Source organism: Patiria miniata, unplaced genomic scaffold (genome assembly GCF_015706575.1).
Source record: "Patiria miniata isolate m_02_andy unplaced genomic scaffold, ASM1570657v1 HiC_scaffold_8, whole genome shotgun sequence".
In the NCBI taxonomy this organism is placed as follows: domain Eukaryota; kingdom Metazoa; phylum Echinodermata; class Asteroidea; order Valvatida; family Asterinidae; genus Patiria; species Patiria miniata.
This window is the reverse complement of record NW_024037075.1, coordinates 2,072,975-2,092,683: the sequence shown is the minus strand read 5'-3', so window position 1 is coordinate 2,092,683 and position 19,709 is coordinate 2,072,975. Positions and strand designations below refer to the sequence as shown.

Below are 19,709 nucleotides of genomic sequence, written 5' to 3'. Positions count from 1 at the left end.
CAAACTTGTTATTATGCTTTTGATTTGCGCATGCACTCTGTATGAGACCTGGTAAGTTGTAACGTCCAAAAATACATACCTGTACATGTACATGTACATACTGGAAATATCTACTGTAGACTATTCATTGGTTGTATGCTATTGGCTTTACACTATGTGATTTATGCAATATAAAATAATTTAAGTTTTGGGATGGACTTTTGTCCCTTGACTTCTCAGGATTTTTTTTTTTAAAGACTTTTTACAAAGTACATGTCGTACATCGTAACAAGCCAAAGTTTATTGGCAGTTGCAGCTACTCATGATTTAATTCACGAATTACCGGTATGCCGTACAGGTACCGGTACATGTGTTTGCTAAGTTGTATGCCTTCTGAAAACAGGTGCACATACTGTCTGGCATTTCCGTCATTTTGCATCCAGTCAATTAAATCAATAAAACAATTTTAACAATTTCATTCAGGTATGTGTTTGTATTAAATGACAGTCCTGCAGTGGGTACATTTTTCTTTACGTTTTCAGCTGGTTTAAAATTCAAAGTACAGCATGACTAAATATAGACCCAATTGTGACATCATACACTGTCATCATATCTGTTAAAAATTTGAAAGTACCGGCAAAACAAAGTAGATCTACATGTAAGTGGAAAATACATTCTATCTGGGAGAGAGTGTGGCAGTGTGCATGACAAAATGTACAATTATAAACATTATTCTCAACCACAATATAACATGAAACTAGTACATGTGCATTACGAACAAATATTTGCCCTTTATTTCTACAATAATAGGTACAGTTTGTAGACTCATGTCAGTTCTCACTAGTTTTATTTTGAGTCCATTGTATACAAACACACCAGGGACAATGCACTTTAGTCTCATCAGTTAACGATAATGGCGGGCCATCTGGTTCAATTATCATAATGAGGCAGGGAGAAATGGACCACCAATCATCAGCATACAAATGATGTACACAATACAGCAGAACGATTCAACATCTGTGTACAAGTTACATTTATGCACACATGTACCGTACAGTAGGCCTACCGTATAGTTTGTTTTCATACAGACAATTGATGCAAAAATGAATGTACAAAGGTACACAAAATGTATACACACTGAATGTATACATTGAAAATGCAATGAAAACATTTGTACAGCATCAATAACATTAACAAGGTTATAAAAATTGCCAAAGAAACATACGGGCATCTTAATGTAGCTATAGCCTAGGCCAACCTGTTTTGAAATGAATCATTTGCGTATGTCTAAAAGAAAGCATAAAACTTCAGCAACAAGGATGAGTCAGGTTGGCGTAGCGGTACTTTCCTCGCCTTCCACCGCTGTGACCCGGGTTTGAATCCCGCCTGGGCCAATATGTGGATTGGGTTTTCAGTCCCTACCTGATTCCGTGGGTTTTCCCCAGAATATTCTCCTGGGCTTTTCCTCCCACCTCTAAAGCTGTAACTTCTTCTCATTGTCTTCTCTCCACAGGTTTCTTCAGGCTTGCGAGCTACAGTGCCTAGGGCGCTTTTGAGGAATCCTTGGTTTCATTTCCAGAAATTAATAATAATAATAACAATGATGCCAGCTTTTTTATTTCAAAGCAAATTTAAAAACCAATTTTTATGCTGACTAAAACTCTAAGTACTTACAAAACTCACTAAAAGAAAAAAATACATTTTTCACGGACATTTCCTCCTGCATGTATTTCACAAGCACACGCACATGTACGCATATAATTATAAGTACATAGGTACATGTACCTGTCTGTAAACATGTACAGCGTATAAATTTCAAGGAATACAGCTCTCGGAAGAGGAAAAACAAAACGAAAGTTTACACAGTACTACGCAGTGATATCCGGTGTCCTATTACTGTCATGCTGAGCTAGTGTGGTTTCCTCTGACCAATGCTGCCCCATACTGGACCATTATTGGCATCCCGGTGATTTCGGAACGGGACAAATGAAGTATTTCCACACGTCCACTGGGATCTCACAGCACCCAACATGATTGCTTGTGAGGGGGATGGGCTTTACTGATTTTTTGGGGTCTATTTCGGGATGTTTTTGACGGAATTCTGTAGTGTAGGGCTGAAGACAAATTCCTTGGTGTTTCAAAATTCTTGTTGATGTTACAACTTTTGGGTTTAAAGATAATGTCCACTACACTCTACTTAAACTGAAAGCGAAAAAGGTAAGAATTTGTTCATGAACAAGGACAATTTCCTTGTTCATGAACAAATTCTTACCTTTTTCAAGTCTATCAGGAATTGACAGTTTTACAAATAGAACTTACATGTAAAACAGAAATGTAATAAAAAAAGGCCACTATGACCTAAACTTAAAGGGAAAATACAACATTTGCAAACATCAAAAAATAAAACTACCAAATCATTTTGAAAAACCTTGCTGGACTGTAAGTGAATGACAGTGTAAAGCATCCTGTAATATCATGGCACCTGGTATACTGTCATTTTCAAGAAAAGTGGTATTTTTGTATCAATTTCCAACGCTGGTCGGCCGACCAGCGTTGGAAAAAAACTGGCTTTTTTTCAAATACTGGCCCCAATTGACCATCGCACTTGTTTGCAATCGATTACACACCTATGAACGGGTACAAGCCAGCTAGACTGGTTCCCTGACCTTACAATTCCCCAATGTATGTAAACTGCTTTGTTTCTTCTTATATGAAGTCAGGGAACCAGACTACAGGAAAATGATTGTTTTTCTTGGTTTTTATAGCATTTTCGAACCCAAAACCTCAAAAAAGTCAGTGTAACTATATTTGCTATATATTTCCAACCCCCCAATTCCATCCATTTCTGAAAATTACAGCAAAAGCAAATGATGTATATTCCTAAATTAATAACAATTAACAGACACAAATTATAATATTATCATACCGGTAATGCTGACACCAGGATATGTCAGGTACAGGTAGTGGTGTTAAATTTCTTATGGGGCAATTCCAGCGTTGTGGAAGGAAGTGTAATGTCTGTGACAGTGACAGTGCAACTTAACCATAATATCTAATGAATGATTCAGAGAAATAGTCTGTAATCTCCTTGACCATTACTACATGTGTTGAAAGATGACGTTTACGATTTGAAAATACGTACACGTTTTCAGGTTTATTCACTGAGTTCTTAAAAGCTCTGTTACTGACATCACATAATGATGGAATTGTTCTTTTCAATTTTATTTTCAAGTTTAGTAACACTCAGTCAATTACATGAAATCATGAGAATGATAACCACAAGAGACAACGCTACCAAAATTCTTAAACTTTCTTCTTTTGATCACAAAATGTACACAACTATCAACACCTTACTTAAACTTGGTTTTGTATGTAAATTATCAACACCTTGAAACTTGGGCCAGAAAGTGTTGACACAAGATCAGGGCATATATTCACACCGTTAGCAATGACTGCATCTAGTTGTTTGCTTAACACTTTATTAACGAAACACTATCCCCTCATAAAGCCTTAACGGCCAAGTACAATGCCGGGTCCTCAAAGAATACAATGCCCGCTTGCCAGACATCTGATCTTATGGTGTGCGGTTACCAGACAAACAACAAAATTAATAAAACATGGTCTGCCGCCCTTGGCTGACTTTGGGCCGACTTTTGTCGCTTCGTGATCTGTGGGGGCGGTCTTGTAAAGCAAAACCCTGCGACTTTAAGACCTCTTGAGAAATTACCAAGTCGATGGTGACTGCATGTGAGATTCTGAAAGGCAAGTTTCCTTGGAAAGTGAAAGTTGGGAGCGGAGAAAATTTGAAATTGATCTCCCAACTTGGGCCTAGTCAATCATGTCTACAGATTAACTTGTTCTGAACTTTACAGGTACTTGAAATTGATACAGGTGAAACCAAACCAGTTTTTGGTGATAGGATACAAGGCTGTGTGTTTGTATGAGATATCAGATACGTGGGTCATGGCGATACATATTCACACCATATCGTATTGTGTAAGTGCACGTAGACATTGACAAATGTAAGGAGTCCTTTCTCCAAGTCCTATACAATGTACATGTACACGTACATGTACGTACATGCCATACAAAGATATCATTATTGATTTGAAACTCACATGATTTGAATTAGTACATGTACACAATATGTACTATAAGTATGTTATCTCAAATACTTAAAAAGGGTGAATAAGCAATTTGCATACTTTTGAAAATGCAATGCTAACATGGATACAATGTTTTGCAGTACATGTTGTATTGTTGAAATTCATATTGTATGAGAATGATTACATGTACTTACATACATGTACCGGAAGTTGTAAGTCATGTATCTTATAGGTTCCGCATATGTTAACTTTTCAAATGAGGAAGGACTTTGTAAGATATAAAGGAACTGACAGGATTGTGTACATAATAATGCAAAATATATATCAATAAATTTAATAAATAAATTGCAGATCATAAATCATATAAGATTCCCACTGCGAAATGCCAGGAAATTTTTTATTTTAGCCAAACAATTTCACACCTTGTAAAAAAATTATCACAGACTGCTTCACAAAATTTTCAACGATACCGGGGTATTTTCCACTGGGAACAGAACATTACGCTGCACAATGGTCATAAATCACATTTTGTGAAATTATTTAAGTGAACTTCCCTCCCCTTGCACCCCCTTAAACTGTCACCCTGTACTTCGAGGAGGCTATCAGCAACCATATTTAGTATTTTAAGGAGCCTTATTTATAGATCTTCCTAAAATATGACATTTCGGGGCGTTTAGAATATCTCGGCACTTGGTGGGGTCATTAATCTTTGCGATTGCTGCGTGACGTCATGTCATAAAAATGTTCATCGATTCATGTGCATGATCAGGTTGGCTAAATAGAGGGGAAATGTTTCTGAATGTAGGGGCGAGACAAAGCTCATGTTTTTTTTTAAATGGGGGGGGGGGGCGGAGGGGAGCAAATGGGGAGTTACAAAATGGCTTGGAATTCCAAATTACTGATAGTAAATTAAAAAATCACAATAACTATTCTTGATAAAAACTACTAAAGGTGGTTTAGAAGGATGTTTTTAACTGAAAATCATCACAACATTTGGTTTCCCACTCTGATTTTCTGAAATTTTAGAACTTAAGGGTAGGGCTCCCATAATTTGCTGAAAACCTGTCAACAAAGTCAAGCCAAAAATCAAACAAACAAACAAAGCCTAAATAACAAAACAGAAAACAAAAGCAAAAAGGAAAGGAAAAAAATTAAAATTATGAATTCCCATTTCCGATGACACCAACTTTGATTAACCCCAAAAGAATTTCTCCTTCATAGCCAGAGCAAAGCACAGCGCCTTGACAACATGACTGGGATGAGGTCATAAATTGCTGCATATTTTGGAAACCCACCGTTTGACATCTTGGGGATAAACATGGCAATCAGGAGGGCCAGGTTTGCAACACATTGGGAGGAGTGTGTCCAAACAGGGGAATGAAGAATGGGGGAAGAGCAGTAATCCATTTGTTGGGAGTCACTGACTGATTGTTTGATCGGCCGGTTGATTGAGTTTTTAAAAGGGAAAGGAGAGGATTGGTTTTTAACATTCCGAAAAGACACCAGAGTGGATACTTTTTACCTTATAAACATGCTTTTTCAAAATTTTGGGGTTTTTTTTTTGAATGAAATTTAAAGGAATATAATGTCCTGTAACAAATAAATTTGCTTGTTTGTTTTTGCCGGCCTTTGTAAAGTGTTTAAAAAAAATTGGTTTTAAATGGCACACTCCATTCCAGAAATTGCGCACACTATTCAGAATGAATTCGGAGCTTCCAGCTCGTGTGATGTCTCATTGGAAAGCTCATACCGGTAACTACCGGGTAATATAATGTTAGAAAATTATCAATTCAATTTCAAAATCTACTTTTCAAGGTGCCACACCCTAAGAGTTATCGGTTCATAATCATTTGAACCATTATGACCAGAATTACTGTTTAGAATGTTGCCCAACTGAATGATTCATTTGGCCTTGACCAAATGGTCGAGAAGTCAATTGACCCTTAAATAGTCCAAGTGCTTTTTCTGTGGAAATTGGAACTCTTGACCAAACAACTCGCCAACAACTTGGCATACTGGGACATTTTGTGTTAAAGCACCATACAACACAAATTTCCCACAACATACATTCATCCCCTCTACATTTTTGGAATACTTTGAAGCATTATTCATACATTTTGGTTCTTTTCAATTCTATTATTACATGTAAGCTGTCAGTTTTGCAATGTATGTACTTCATTTCGCAACCCACAAAGTTAAGAGCTTTTCAACACAAAAACGTGTACTCAATTCTTCCACACAATAAAAACCCATTTCCGGATTACAGTTTGAATAGCGCTGTTTGCTTTCTGATTAGAAAATGAGGGTAAACACATTATAATGGATGTATTGATAAACTTGGGTGTACCTACATGTACTACGTGTACACTTAAACTTATAAATGAACAATGTTGTCCCATTGAAAAAGAACTAATAGATCTAGCACTTTCCGATAGATTGTAAACTTCGTTTACATTGTGGAAAGTTAGTGGTCGTGGGTTAGTCATTATAGAAAATTATACACTATCCCGTAAATAATTTTTGCTAATGTGCAAATTGCAATACCAAAGTACAACAGAAGTTCACTGTGTACATAGTGCAATGATGCTACACGTACAGACCCCGGAACTTGGTGTTTTGACTATCTACATTTTGTGTACAAAGGTAAACTACAACTTCTTGGTACTACAATGTAACAGAAAGTGATTCTGGCAAAATAAAAGCAAAAGTTCTCCTGACTTACTACAGGGTTAGTCATAAAAACCCAAATGTCGGGACTATTGTTTAGTGAAGTTCTGCATGTAGCACTCTCAAAATCTAGGATATGAAAGCCCAATTAATAAACTGTTTTTTTAGTACATGAATCATTCAAATCACTAATGTACTTTTCAAGTTACGGAATTTTAAACACAACCACCATTTAAAAGTTCTGTCCACGGATCACAAAAAAAGGTGTGTGTTCTTTCAGCAAAACGAAAACAATTCACACACGTCCCTATGTGATTTGTTTTCGTTTTGCTGAAAGAACACTTAGGCCAAATTTCTTGTGAGCAGTAAATGAAGGTTTCTCCAGTATTAAAGGGTCACTCACAGAAGATGCAGAGCCACTATACTTTCTGTCTAGGATCTGGTCTATTCTCACTAGGCAAAGGGTGTGTCCCTTTAAGTCTGCTTCACCTGTTTTCTTTAGTACAACCAGATGCTCCCAAATCATCTTTCACCATTTCATTTTGTTCAATGACTCACAGGAGAAAGCAAGTATTAAACAACATCTTGTCCATATTCCTTGGTCACTAAAATTAATTCCAACTATGTACAATGCAGTGCAGCCCCAACTGCCCTGACCTAAATCCCCCGACACCTGGTTTTCCATTATTTTGAGTTTTCATGGGATTCAGGACTATGGCCCAGATGCTATTAGTACGTAACACCCAAATTTTGTTACATGTATGTAAGGTAAAAATAAAGTGGCGTTGCTTTTTTATTGCTCGTTACGTGGTAGAAATATCCAGCAACTTTAAACAAAATTGATACTTAGGAACTTGACAAGGGACAGCTCGTTAATTAAAATGTTGTTAGTCTTACAATTTTAATGCAAACAGCAAACGGCAGCAAGCACCATTCATTTAGTATTTGAAAATTAGAAAGAGTGTATAACATGTTAAAATTTTAAAATATGAAGTTCAAACTGTCAGAGTTGGTAATACTTTGTTGAACTTTACAAAAAAGCACCTACTCACCACCTCTTGCTTGTACTGGTACACTGTTCTGTGACACCTGCTTTAGAATTTAACTACACTACAGTACTGCTTAAGTACAGGTGTGCACGTCATTTGAAATGCAAATCTGCAGCATTCAACTCTGCACTACTAACCCAAGCAATTAAATGCTTCTAATACACAGAAGCTCAAAAAACCTGCCTCTAAACACAACTGAATCCAGATCAAACATGTTTGCTCAAGCCCTTGCCTATCCCTGCTGGAGTTAAGACCACAAGTCAAGTCCTACAACCAATTCCCACTGAGGGGACAAGAAGAGTCAATATTTGAAGGGGGATCTACCCTGGCTTTTCCTGATCTTGAAGTTTACAGGTATCCGGAGAGCAAACACTGGTTCTGTTTCACTAGTCAATATTGTTATTTTCACTGCCTTTTTGGGCAAAGCAGCTTTCCCTTGAATGCCAAAACAAACCGTGGGCCTTTAGACAATTCGCCGAACAAAAGTACATGTAGAAGCCATTTCTGAGGCGGTGCCGTGCCCGCGCGCACGCCGCACACGTTCTTAAAGACAAGGCGCGCATTTTAGTAACCCTATTGGTCGATGGAGCCCAGAGTGTGTGGGTATTACCTAAGCGCGACTTGTGCAAGCCTGGTGCCACCGCAATGCCACCTCAGAAAATGGCTATCGCGGAATTAGTGTAAAAGCGTATAATAGCATACTGTGGTACAGGATACCGGTAGGTGACTCTGTACATACCGGTACATACCGGTACATACCGGTATGTACCGGTATGTATACTCTCATAACTGATTCATGTGACCTACTACATCATACATGTACATTTTAAAATGTTCTGATTTTTGTGCACTGTTACAATGTGCAGGCACAGTTTTAAAATTGTCATAATTCCAAACTCCAAACGTAGATGTGCATCTCCTACTCAGGAGTTTTGTACATTTACGGTACTGTATACATGTACACTGTTTGAACATGTACCTGTACATGTGCATCTGCATCTATAGACCCAAACCCGCAGTGAAACCGCACTCATAGTAATTATGGCATTATTATGAATTAATTCTGATGACTCATTCATTTAAGCCAGAGAGTAAACAGTGGACCACGGTAATTGGGCATTCACGTGGAGGAGATTGTCAATAGACGCGCACAGTGAAAGCAGGGAGCCGGGCAAAAGCCGGTTACCGGTAATTACAATGTACAAACTGCGAAGTTTGCAGCGTCATGATTATAAAGAGTATTTTTATCCGACACTGGTCTGTAAAACCACATTCTACCAGTACCCGATACATAACACTTTGCAAATGAACACTGCAATAACAAAAACATTTGGCAAACCAGAAAAATTCATGGTATGGTGGCTTTTGTCCTGACTGTTTCCTTAGGGAAACCACTGAAACGTAATCCTATAATCCAATGATGTAGCACTTAGTCAGTAATGAAAGGGTTTAGCCATCATTATGATCCGTGAGTCATTGATATTTCTGTATTTAAATATCAATTAGAAGCCAAAGGGGGTATGGGCTTGGATCTTGTAAAAACAATCCAGCAGGCAATTAATTTGACTCCCGACCTTGACATGGCTATTAAAGACTATAAAACAGTCCATATTGGCAAAAAGAAATTAAGTGTGCACCTCTACCTCAGATATTTTTTTGAAGATATCAAACCAATAAGCCAGTTCGGCATCTTGATAAGGAAGTCCAGGTCAAAGGTCATTCGGGATAAAATCGCTGACGTGATGATCCGCGATGTTACGCGGATGCCCATTCTGGTTGTAATTAGCGCACGAGCGTCGTGCGACCTTCTCCGCGCGCGTTCATACGCCTTCGATTATCCCTAACGACCTGTGACCCATATCATTGTGCGCATGCGTAGTTGAAATACCGAACAGGCTTACTGATGTAGAGCATGTGAAAACATTACAGACACTTACAATGTATGACTGTGTCATTAGTCCAAATTATAAATTTCATCTTGTTGAACTTTTCTCACTGAATCAGTTTGAGGAATTGCTTATGAAACTTTCTGGCAGTCATCAGTGTAAGTATTAGTAGCTTATTGCTGGTTTGGTTTTACCGAATTAACAGACACTTCAGCTGATCCATGGAGGAACAAAAACACATGTATGGTTTACACTATCTGTTTTACCCACTTCTGTAGTTCAATGTTATTTATATGAGCAATTTTGCAAAATATTCTTGAGACTCTCTGTACAAATGTTGTTGGCATAAATGACAATGTCAAACAAAACCTTTTAGGCTTTCTATAAGGCAAAAATGCAAAGAAATATACATTGTACAGTTCATCGATTAATCATTATTAATCTACATGTATGGAATGGATTGATTCAAAAAAACAAAACTGAAAATGTATGGCTTATGTACTATAACATTTGACAGGGTGTCAATCATTAAACATTTCCCATTAGCGATGAGAATATAACTAATATTAGTTCTAGAAAAGCAAACTTTGACAATCAAAACTGAAACAGAAATTTCGTTGTTGGAAACAAAACAGTGAGGTTAGCTGTACTAATTCATGTGACAATCTGACAATACCTCAGAAAAGTTTGGTCAACAGTAGACAGCAACACCAGCAAGACGCAACACTGATTGGCAGGAGCTGATGAGAATCCCTGGCATCCAAAATAATCACTCTCCAAAAGACTTGCACTTTGATGGGAACTGGAGTCACTGAATCCAAGCACACGTAAAATCCTTTTACCGATCCAGGAGACTCCACACTAGTGTCAATGTGCAGTACAACAGACGCACAACATCACATCTCTTATAAATAACAAGATGTAGGGCTATACTTCTCAGTGCCACTTCTTCAGAAACTATTGTGTGATCTACACACCGTGCTTGCCAAAACTACATTTGTAAATGTTTTTATGCAGGATCGATGACAGAAAAGTTGTCAAGAGAATGGAATCCAGCATGACAAGAGAGTCGGCCGGTACCCAGCACACTTTCCTTGCTCTGCGTCTACTAGAGTGACTAATGGATGAGGCACAAATGCTGGTATGCGGTATCATAACTGACTTGACTGCTCGGACAAAAATATACCAAGTATGGACCCTTCCATTATGACAGTGGGGGTGTTTTTTTTCCAGTGCCCGAGGGGGTGTTAACAATAAGGATCATAATGAAATGGCTGGTCAGTAATGCCCAAGAATTAGATTATATTTTGGTCAGATTTCTGACCAGTGGTGCTGAGTCACCTGATGCAAACCGTTCAGTTTTTACTGTTTTTTTTTATACCCTGTACTCTTTTATTTGGCAAAGGCAAGAAAATTACTCAGAACAGTAAAAAACAAATTTACTAGCTTTACAACAAAATTCAGAACTACTTAAGAAAGGAAAGGTTTCCAAAGATATTTATGAAGTCCCATTCTTTGAGATGTATATGTAGACAGTTTTTGTCAACCAAGTTTTATCACAGACAATTACGTTCACCTGTTTCTGTCTAACACAAATGAGACTAAGACTCAGGTGCATTTTTTTAATAACAGCATGCAAGGAATGCCTGATGATGGATATGAAGGAATGTTAATGGGGGATTGTAATTCTAGAGGATTTGATTTTTTTTGCATTTGTGATCACGTCTTGATGATTTGGCATTAACATTCATTTATTAAATTACATTCAATGCAGGAGGACATTTCTAACATCAGTTGGAATTGTCCAAATTGTATGCACTTCAGATACATGCAATGCATCATGCATGCCAACATGAATGTTGATTATTGAGTAATGTCAAATGTTAAAGGGTGATTTACTAGAAATCTTCCTCATCCTTGCAAATCCCAACATTATGGTAAACTGTGCACATAAACAGTTGGACTCTGTTTATTTGTGGTATGCCTAATCCCACGTAAAACACAGTCAGTTTACTAGTGCAGTACCCATCCTAACTAGTAACAGATTCCAACAAACCCTGGTGTTGGAGTTTGGCTGGTTGGGGATCGTTAGGGTTAATTAAGGAAATTCATGGAGAAAATCAGATAAATGTTCTTGCATTGGGTCATATGGAGCTGATATTGATCCACTGCATGTGACTAATTCTGAGCATTATTTCTAGAACTTATTTGACACCACAGGATAAAAACATTTATGGATTTCCCCTTTTGATGGAAAAGGCAAAAACCACAAAACTTACACAAACAGGTACCAGTACCGGTATGTACAACATGTTATGTGTAAATGTAGATTCTAATATTAATAACGGTACGTGTTTCATATTTCAAGGCAGGGAACACTTTAATAAATGAAACAGCGAGATACGCAATGATATGGCGGACAGCGCCAGTCGAAGTAAAAAGCATCCCACAGTGCCATCTGCCCTTTCAACATCTGTGCATCATTAGGCCTCTGTGATGTCTGCAATAATCACGACGAGGTCGCACTGGCAATCCCTAGGTACCAGTACATAGGTCAAAGGTTAAGATTTCTGCTTGAAGACAGTGTTAAAAACAAAATGAGTGGGAAAACACGCTGATTACAATCACGGGGACAAAAGCAATTATCCCATACACAATGTACGGTACAATCTACATAATCTACATGTACCATACATGTACGGTACTATGCATGTAGCCAATGCCGTCTTTACTTGCAAGTATTGGAACACTGTAGGCCTATCTATAGGCTAAAGATAGTACTTCGTATGATTGTGGATAAGGCACAACAAATTCTTGCAAGAATGACAGACAACAGACCATCAAAAGTCATCTTTTGAAAGAGTTGTCCTTTTTTATGTACATTGTATAGGGACGCTCTAAATATTTCCAAGCTATGCACAAATATGTAAATGTGCAAAATGCATGCATGTGCTGTACATAATTAACATGTGTCTACATGTAAAGATCTCCACAGTCTTGTCTAAATACTGTTTGATAAACTACCGGTACTTTCAGACTACATGTACCGGTACGTGGCTATATGTTGCTTTGGGTTTAATAATAGATGACTACATCCGTACACTATTACAGTACAAGGGCTTAAGCCTTCACAGAACATACAAGAAGAATGTTTATCTTGCGTGAACATAACCTAACCTCAAGCCTTTTTGGACTGCTTAATCACAAAGTGCGGTTGGTACATGTAGCAGCATAAAGCAAGCATCCTCTTTAAAGACAACCCTATAGGAAATGTTGTTGTACACTTTGACAGATTGCTTCCTAAATATACCCTCCCATCCCCCATGGCTGTACATACTGTCTAGTCAGACAAATTGCTCTCTGTACTTTCAGGCAAGACTTTGGGTCAATGGGGCCAGTGTCTCACACCAGGAGAGGGTGTGACCCTGACAGGGTTTTAAGAAGGGGATCATTGGAATGGATCGCAGGAGGAGATGCTTATCAGGGAATGTGGGGGATTTTTAGAAGTCTGGGTTAACTGGGGAAAGTGGAGGGAGTGCCTGCCCACCCAGCATTACCCAAGACACTATTGTAGCCTGTACCAGTAGTTCCAAAAATATTATCTAAGTTTTATCAACATACAACAAAAGTCTTTAAGGAAATATTTTTATATTTTTTCAAGGATACTCTTTCACAAATTGGAAAGTATTAACCCTTACCCTACTTGACCCTCCAATGCATGCCAATTGTGCCTCAAGAAAATCTCCTATGTTTTTTGCATGGCCCTCCAATATCTGCCATGTCATTTCAAGGGTAACTGGACAGGCACTCCAATACATGCCACAGAGAACAATGAGAGTCCTCTGATAACAAAGTGAGTGCCCCCAGCTAGTCAGTATCAGGCACCCTCCAGGGCCTCCAACTCCTGCCAATTGGAGCCTTCACTGTTAAGACTTGTTATCTGCCAAATAACTGCAGCTGGAGGGCATTGGCATAACCAACTGACATGCAGTAAACTACCCTCAGAGAGTAAGGGTTAATGAAACAATGTGCTGCTACGTAAATGAACAAAACATCTATTTTGGTTACAAGCCTGTTAAGACTGTGAAGAGTAGGGAAGCAAAAAAGGTGAATTAACATTTTTTTAGATGGGTCATACCTTATTTTATTTTTTTCAACAATTTTTTTTTTCTTTCAATTTGAAGTTAAGTTTTTTTTTCAGTTTTGGGGTTAAAACCTTCTAAAATCCAATGAACGCTTGAACCATTGCCTAAACTAGGAACCTGATAATGAAGTCTTCAATACAAAGCAACGCCTGTTCAGATCCAAAGCATTTCTTTATGTTGTAAGACCATGCAGCTATTGAAGCGTTTAATAGCTCCATGGCAAGGCAGCCCCCTTTAAGCACAGGAAGGGTGTAGATTAAACTGTTGTGGTCACTAAATGGATTGTCTGGTGCCCTAATTGCTCTAACTGGTTACAGTTATTTTATAATTAGTCTGGGTGTGATAAGGTAAACAGACCAGCCAGGGAGGTGCAATACATGAATGGGACCAGTCTTTTGTAGTGAAATGGACCATGAAGTGATAAAGTGACCACCCATATTAACAGACCAGGTGCAGGACAACAGTTGATATTGTTCAGTGCACACACAAAACCACAACCACAGGTTTTGGTTTTAAGAACCATTCATTAAAGGGGTATTAATGCCCTGTAATCAAAAAGTCTGCATGCTGTTCACACAGAGGGTACTATACAGGAATCCGGGCATCTGGGCCCAGTACACATGCGAGGCCCCCTTGAGTGGCAATTTAAAGATATAGTCCATCATTTGTAATTTGTGCATTTTGTTCGTTTGAAGCAACAAAAGTGTTCAAAATCTAATGAAGGATACTGAACAACTAACCTGATGAAGTTTCAGCTAAGCTTCAGCTGTATATTCCGAGGAAAACAGCATTCTAGGATCTCAATTTCAAATCAAAAGTTACTGAATCATGTTTTGAATTGTCTTGAATTGCAGCTGATCCGATGAATTATAGCAACCGCGCGCGCATGTGCGTCATGCCAATGCTTGCGCGCGCTTCGCCGAATAACAAAACAAACTACTAATTTAAATTTTCCTACGGTGCGTATTAAGACGCACCGTTGGAAAGGCCTTCTTTCGTTCATTACTTCAAAATGACAGCTTGCCAGAAAGAATAATTTCACAGGGAGTTTAGTCCCCTTACTATCTTTCAACCAAGTATGTTTTTCAACAATAATTACGCCAGTTACTTTTCGGATGGCTGCAAATGATGGACTATAGCTTTAAGCATTAAGCAAGCCATTCAAGGGGGCCTACGTGATAGGATTGATAGTTTGCCCCAATTGATACCACATTACCAGCTAAATTGTATGTACACACATACTTGTATAATGTATAAAATCGCACAAAATCATTCAATTTAGGCATTGTAGACCAAAACGCTTGGTGGGTTAAAACTAAGTTTTAGGACTATTTTTTATTTAAATGCATACAGTTTTGTTTCAACACATGTCAACTTTCCAAGGGATGGGCTTCTCACACCATTTGGCCTGCAACATTTTTGTAATTAACGTTAATGCCTGCTACATGTAATTAATGTTAACACCTCAATGCTCACACTAATAAATGCTAACACCTGCTAATTAACGTGACTGCCCGCCAATTAATGGTAGCTCAATTATTTGGGGGTTGAGTGAGATTGAAAGACAATTTATGCACATGTTTCCATTCTGTGATGTTATGTCACATCTTATGCCCCCTTGGGACTCGGTAACTAGTGCACATCACAAGATTTTTCAAGCACTTTACACAACCAATTTCTAAGCAAAGCTATAGGTGCACACAGTATGCTTACAGTAAACCTGTTTTTGTACGAGAAATAATTTGTTTTCAAATCAGCAACAGACAAATGGCTCAGCAAATTATCACGTATTCCTGAAATAAACTGTTTATATCATACATTGTATAATCATGTCCATCAAATCTACAACTTAACGCTAGACCAGTACAAACACTGTAGTGCAATTACCGGTACCTGTACCATACACCTGCACTGATAATACACTGAAGCGAATGAAATGGCGAGCGATAACAAATTTTGCCCTTTGAAATTAATTTCTCAAGCACCCACGTAATGCATGCATCCATCTGGTCAACAAACATCCTTCGCAATCACTCCGGCAGCACAACCACTCACCTGTTTTCCTCTGTGCAGTGACAATAAGAGAAACCAAAAGCGAGCTTGAAATTGTTGGCAAATCTGTCAGTTATTCCTGATGTGCTGTGATACAGTGTAAAATATCGAGGCTTTCCACAGTGTCACAGTTCCAAGTGGTTAAAATCCATACAGCAATATCTGATCCCTGCTTACTACCACGCGTGTACTTTGACGGTGTTGTCCGACAGACAGCACTTTACCCACTGAACAGCCTCTGGCAAATGGCCACACGATCAATAATAAATCTACAGCAGATTAATTACTCACCCTATGCAATGGGAGAGCCCACACAACACAATCTGTGTGTATTGCTGTCCAGATGGGCAAGTCTGACCAACAGAGGGCTCACTTCAAGATTTATGGGCTTCCACATTCTAACTGCATGACAGGTTGAATTCCTAACATGTGAGTCAATAGTATTCCCTCTGTGCACAGTAAACAATGTCAATTCTGGTTACAATACTGATTCTGACACTGATATTCCCTGATTCTAATAAACCAGTTTTTCCGGCGCTATATTTACAACCTTTCTCAAATTTCCCTACACCCACACATCATTTGTAAACAAGTCTGTTGTATTTATATAATTTTCTTTTGGACGACTGCTCTTCACAATTGATGACGCATCGCTCCGGTTTCCATGGCAACTGATTTGTAAACTGATGACTCATCACTCGAGAAATACGGAGGAGCAAGCTGTCAACAGACTTCTAGCAGCTGGGTAAATGAACCTTGCTCAGGTGATAAACAAGGAAAAAAATACTATGGAATTGCTAGGATTTGCAAAAAGAATTTTATTGCTGAAGGTACCAGGAAGGTCATGATTTCCCTTAAAAACACAACCATTAAACTATAAAAAGGAGCATTTCAAGGTATGGGTATTGAAGACCGTGGCCTCTCTGTTTCAAGTCTTAGCTACATGTACATGTACCGGTACATATGTAACATACATGTGAACAAAGTTTGGTATTCATAAGAAGAAAACTAAATTGCAAAATAGAAACAGATGACCTGAAAAATTGCAATAATGTAAGTTGTAATTTGTACATATGTCTGTTTAAAAGGCATTGTTAAAACAAACTACATGTATTGAAATGTACAAAAAACTGTTACTGGTCAAAGTTGACAACTTGGAGAAAATTTGGTTAAGAAATTTTCTTGAAGTAGCATGTAAACTATTGTATGAGAGAGCGGTCTGGTGGTGGTGGGTGGGTGGGTGGGGAGGGGGTGGGTGGGTGGGGAGGGGGTGGGGGGGGGGGGCTGGACAATGTTTCCTGTGACGTGATAACTGACACTGACAGGCAACCCAGATATCTAAGCATCATCTGCATGTTACCCGTATTTTGCCAACATTTTTTTACACAGTTTTAAATTTTCACCACCAGTCTTTCACACTAATCGCATTTCAAGAGACGCACATGCAGTGTCGAAGACAACAGTTTACTGAAAGTTGCCATCAACATCCAATTTGCAAACACATATCTCTCATCTCTTTTAACATCAGAACTGATAAATAACACTCACATTATTAGAAGAACAATAGTTGATATGGATTGCCTAGTTGCTTCCACAAAGTACATGTACCCTACACTGTACTTCTCCACTGTACACTGCACGGCCTTGACCAATTGGTAATGGCCGCACCATCAATACTAAATCTACAGCAGCTTAATTAATTAAAAAACAATATGAGAATTTTGCTTGTACATTGTGCTGTGTCAAATATCATAAGTTAACTGTAATTTGTAAATGCTTTGAAAGACTGTTATCAAAAATGGATGAGTGAAACCTTATGAAAACATTCATGGGAAAATGAAATTTACAGTGTGGAATTAATCCAATTTTTCTGGCAGTCTTGCCAGTATGCCACTTCAAATCACTCAAATCTGTTATTTCTGCCAACTTGCAAGCAATGTCCGCCTCTTCGCTCCCTGCCGATGAGGCTTAGCGACACCCTCCAAGGAAAGAACCAGACCGTGGGAGGGCTCAACCCAACATAACCCAATAACCTTGAGCCGGGTTGTCCTGACGACACAGCGGATCGTCCATGCATGCTGCCGAAGGCAAAGCCGGGCAGGAAGGATCAGAAATGATGACGATTTTGTCTGCTCTGGTTATTGCCGTAAAACAAGCGTGAAATGGATCCATCGGAGTTGAAACTAACAGGGTCTTGGCGACTGGCGAGCACAGTGAGGGGGCGGTGATGGGAGTTTTGTGGCTGAGCTCAGGCGATCATAAATTGAAGTTTTGAAATTATGGCATTTTGTACGCATAGGCCTATAAAATAAAACCAAAACTTCTTTCAAAATCAATTTTATATTAAAAAAACAAAACATTTAAACCAAAACTTTATTTAACAACTCAAATCAAAAGTTTTGAGATTTTGAATTTCTTATGAAGTTCGACTTCATTTCTTGCATCATGTGTGTCATCAAAATTTGACCAAACTTATTACCATCCATAACCTATGCCACATGTTAGGGTACACATTGGCCAATACATGCAGGCACATATGGTCATTCTATAAACTTAGGGTCCACTTTTTTTCTGTCCCTGTTAAATATCTGACATCTACCGTATGATTTTATAATTCTGATGCACTCCTTAAATTAATAATGCAGTCATTCACCAAGAGTGATTATGATTAGCAAACTATACCCACCCAACAAATGAAAACTTGTTTGAAGTCATTCATATTAATGAAACTTGAATGGCAAATATCAAGGTAACATAACAGGGACAGGAAAAATGTCACCCTGAATGACCCACATAGACTACTACAACTCAATGAACAAGAAAAGTTCTTTTATGACTCAGTAAACATCCATACACTGTAAATTATATATCATGCAGTAAAAAAAACCAAACTACATGTACATGTATGTACACAGATGTCGTGTACTGCGGGCTATGGCCAACTCTACATTTGAGCTGAATTACAAATGAAGACAGACTGTTCCACGAAGTCATGACAATTTCTCTCTGCGTATCATCATCATCAGTAACCACCTCCGGGAACGACTACTGATGAAACCTCTCCTGCCGATGAGACCTCTCCTGCCGATGAAACCTCTCCTGCCGATGAAACCTAGAGCTCCAAATGCCCGACTGACCTAAATGTCTAGCCAACCAAGACGAGATGCTAATGGATCCGGGGACAGACAGTGAAGACGCATGCATTTAGGGTGGGGAATCAAGGATAGTCAAAACGGAAACGACAAAAATCAATGTCCTTCAGGTTTGCAAGACAGACCCTGGAATGGTAGGGTGCTGAAGGGGGAGGGGATGTTAAAGTATGTAGTGCATGTATCTATACCTTAGTACTGCATATAAACTAATAAAGAATTACTTGTTTAATACAAAGATATCTTATGTTTTGGAGGCCTTTTGAAGAGAAATGGCAGGGACTTGCAAGATGAACTATACTGTTAAGTATTAAAGTGGCAAGTCCCACAAGTTGTGCAAAATGTATGAGGTACAAGTACATGTACCTGTAATATAAGTGTGTATGAACTGTATTACATATTGCAACATTGTAATACAATGTATCAATGTCACTCTCTAAATAAAAAAAAATGATTACAATGTATTGAATATTATAGAAATTATGGCTCAACATATGAAATCACTGATCACACATGTACTGTACTATGACTTTGAAAAATGCTTTGATTTTACTAGTATACTCGGCACAAGTACATTCAAGGCACACTAAAAATTCTGTAAATATTCAAATAATAAAAGGTTTGCGGAAACACCATGTGCGAATAACACCATGTGCGAATGGTTCTTTTCAGAACC

At 38.3% G+C, this 19,709-nt stretch overlaps 1 protein-coding gene across 7 annotated transcripts in view; it reads right to left on the bottom strand.

The window, feature by feature from the left end:
• Positions 1-19,709, bottom strand: part of LOC119719388 (ras-associated and pleckstrin homology domains-containing protein 1-like) — a 56,659-nt gene that overhangs the window by 29,621 nt on the left and 7,329 nt on the right. Inside the window, exon 1 of one of the 7 annotated variants that reach the window (XM_038188822.1) lies at positions 15,888-16,221. The exons of 5 other annotated variants lie outside the window; for them this stretch is intronic. The gene's annotated coding sequence lies outside the window, so the exon portion shown is untranslated. Of the gene's footprint in view, positions 1-10,363; positions 10,473-15,887; positions 16,222-19,709 lie in introns of those variants that run through there. One more of the 7 variants, XM_038188823.1, reaches the window with a different exon arrangement.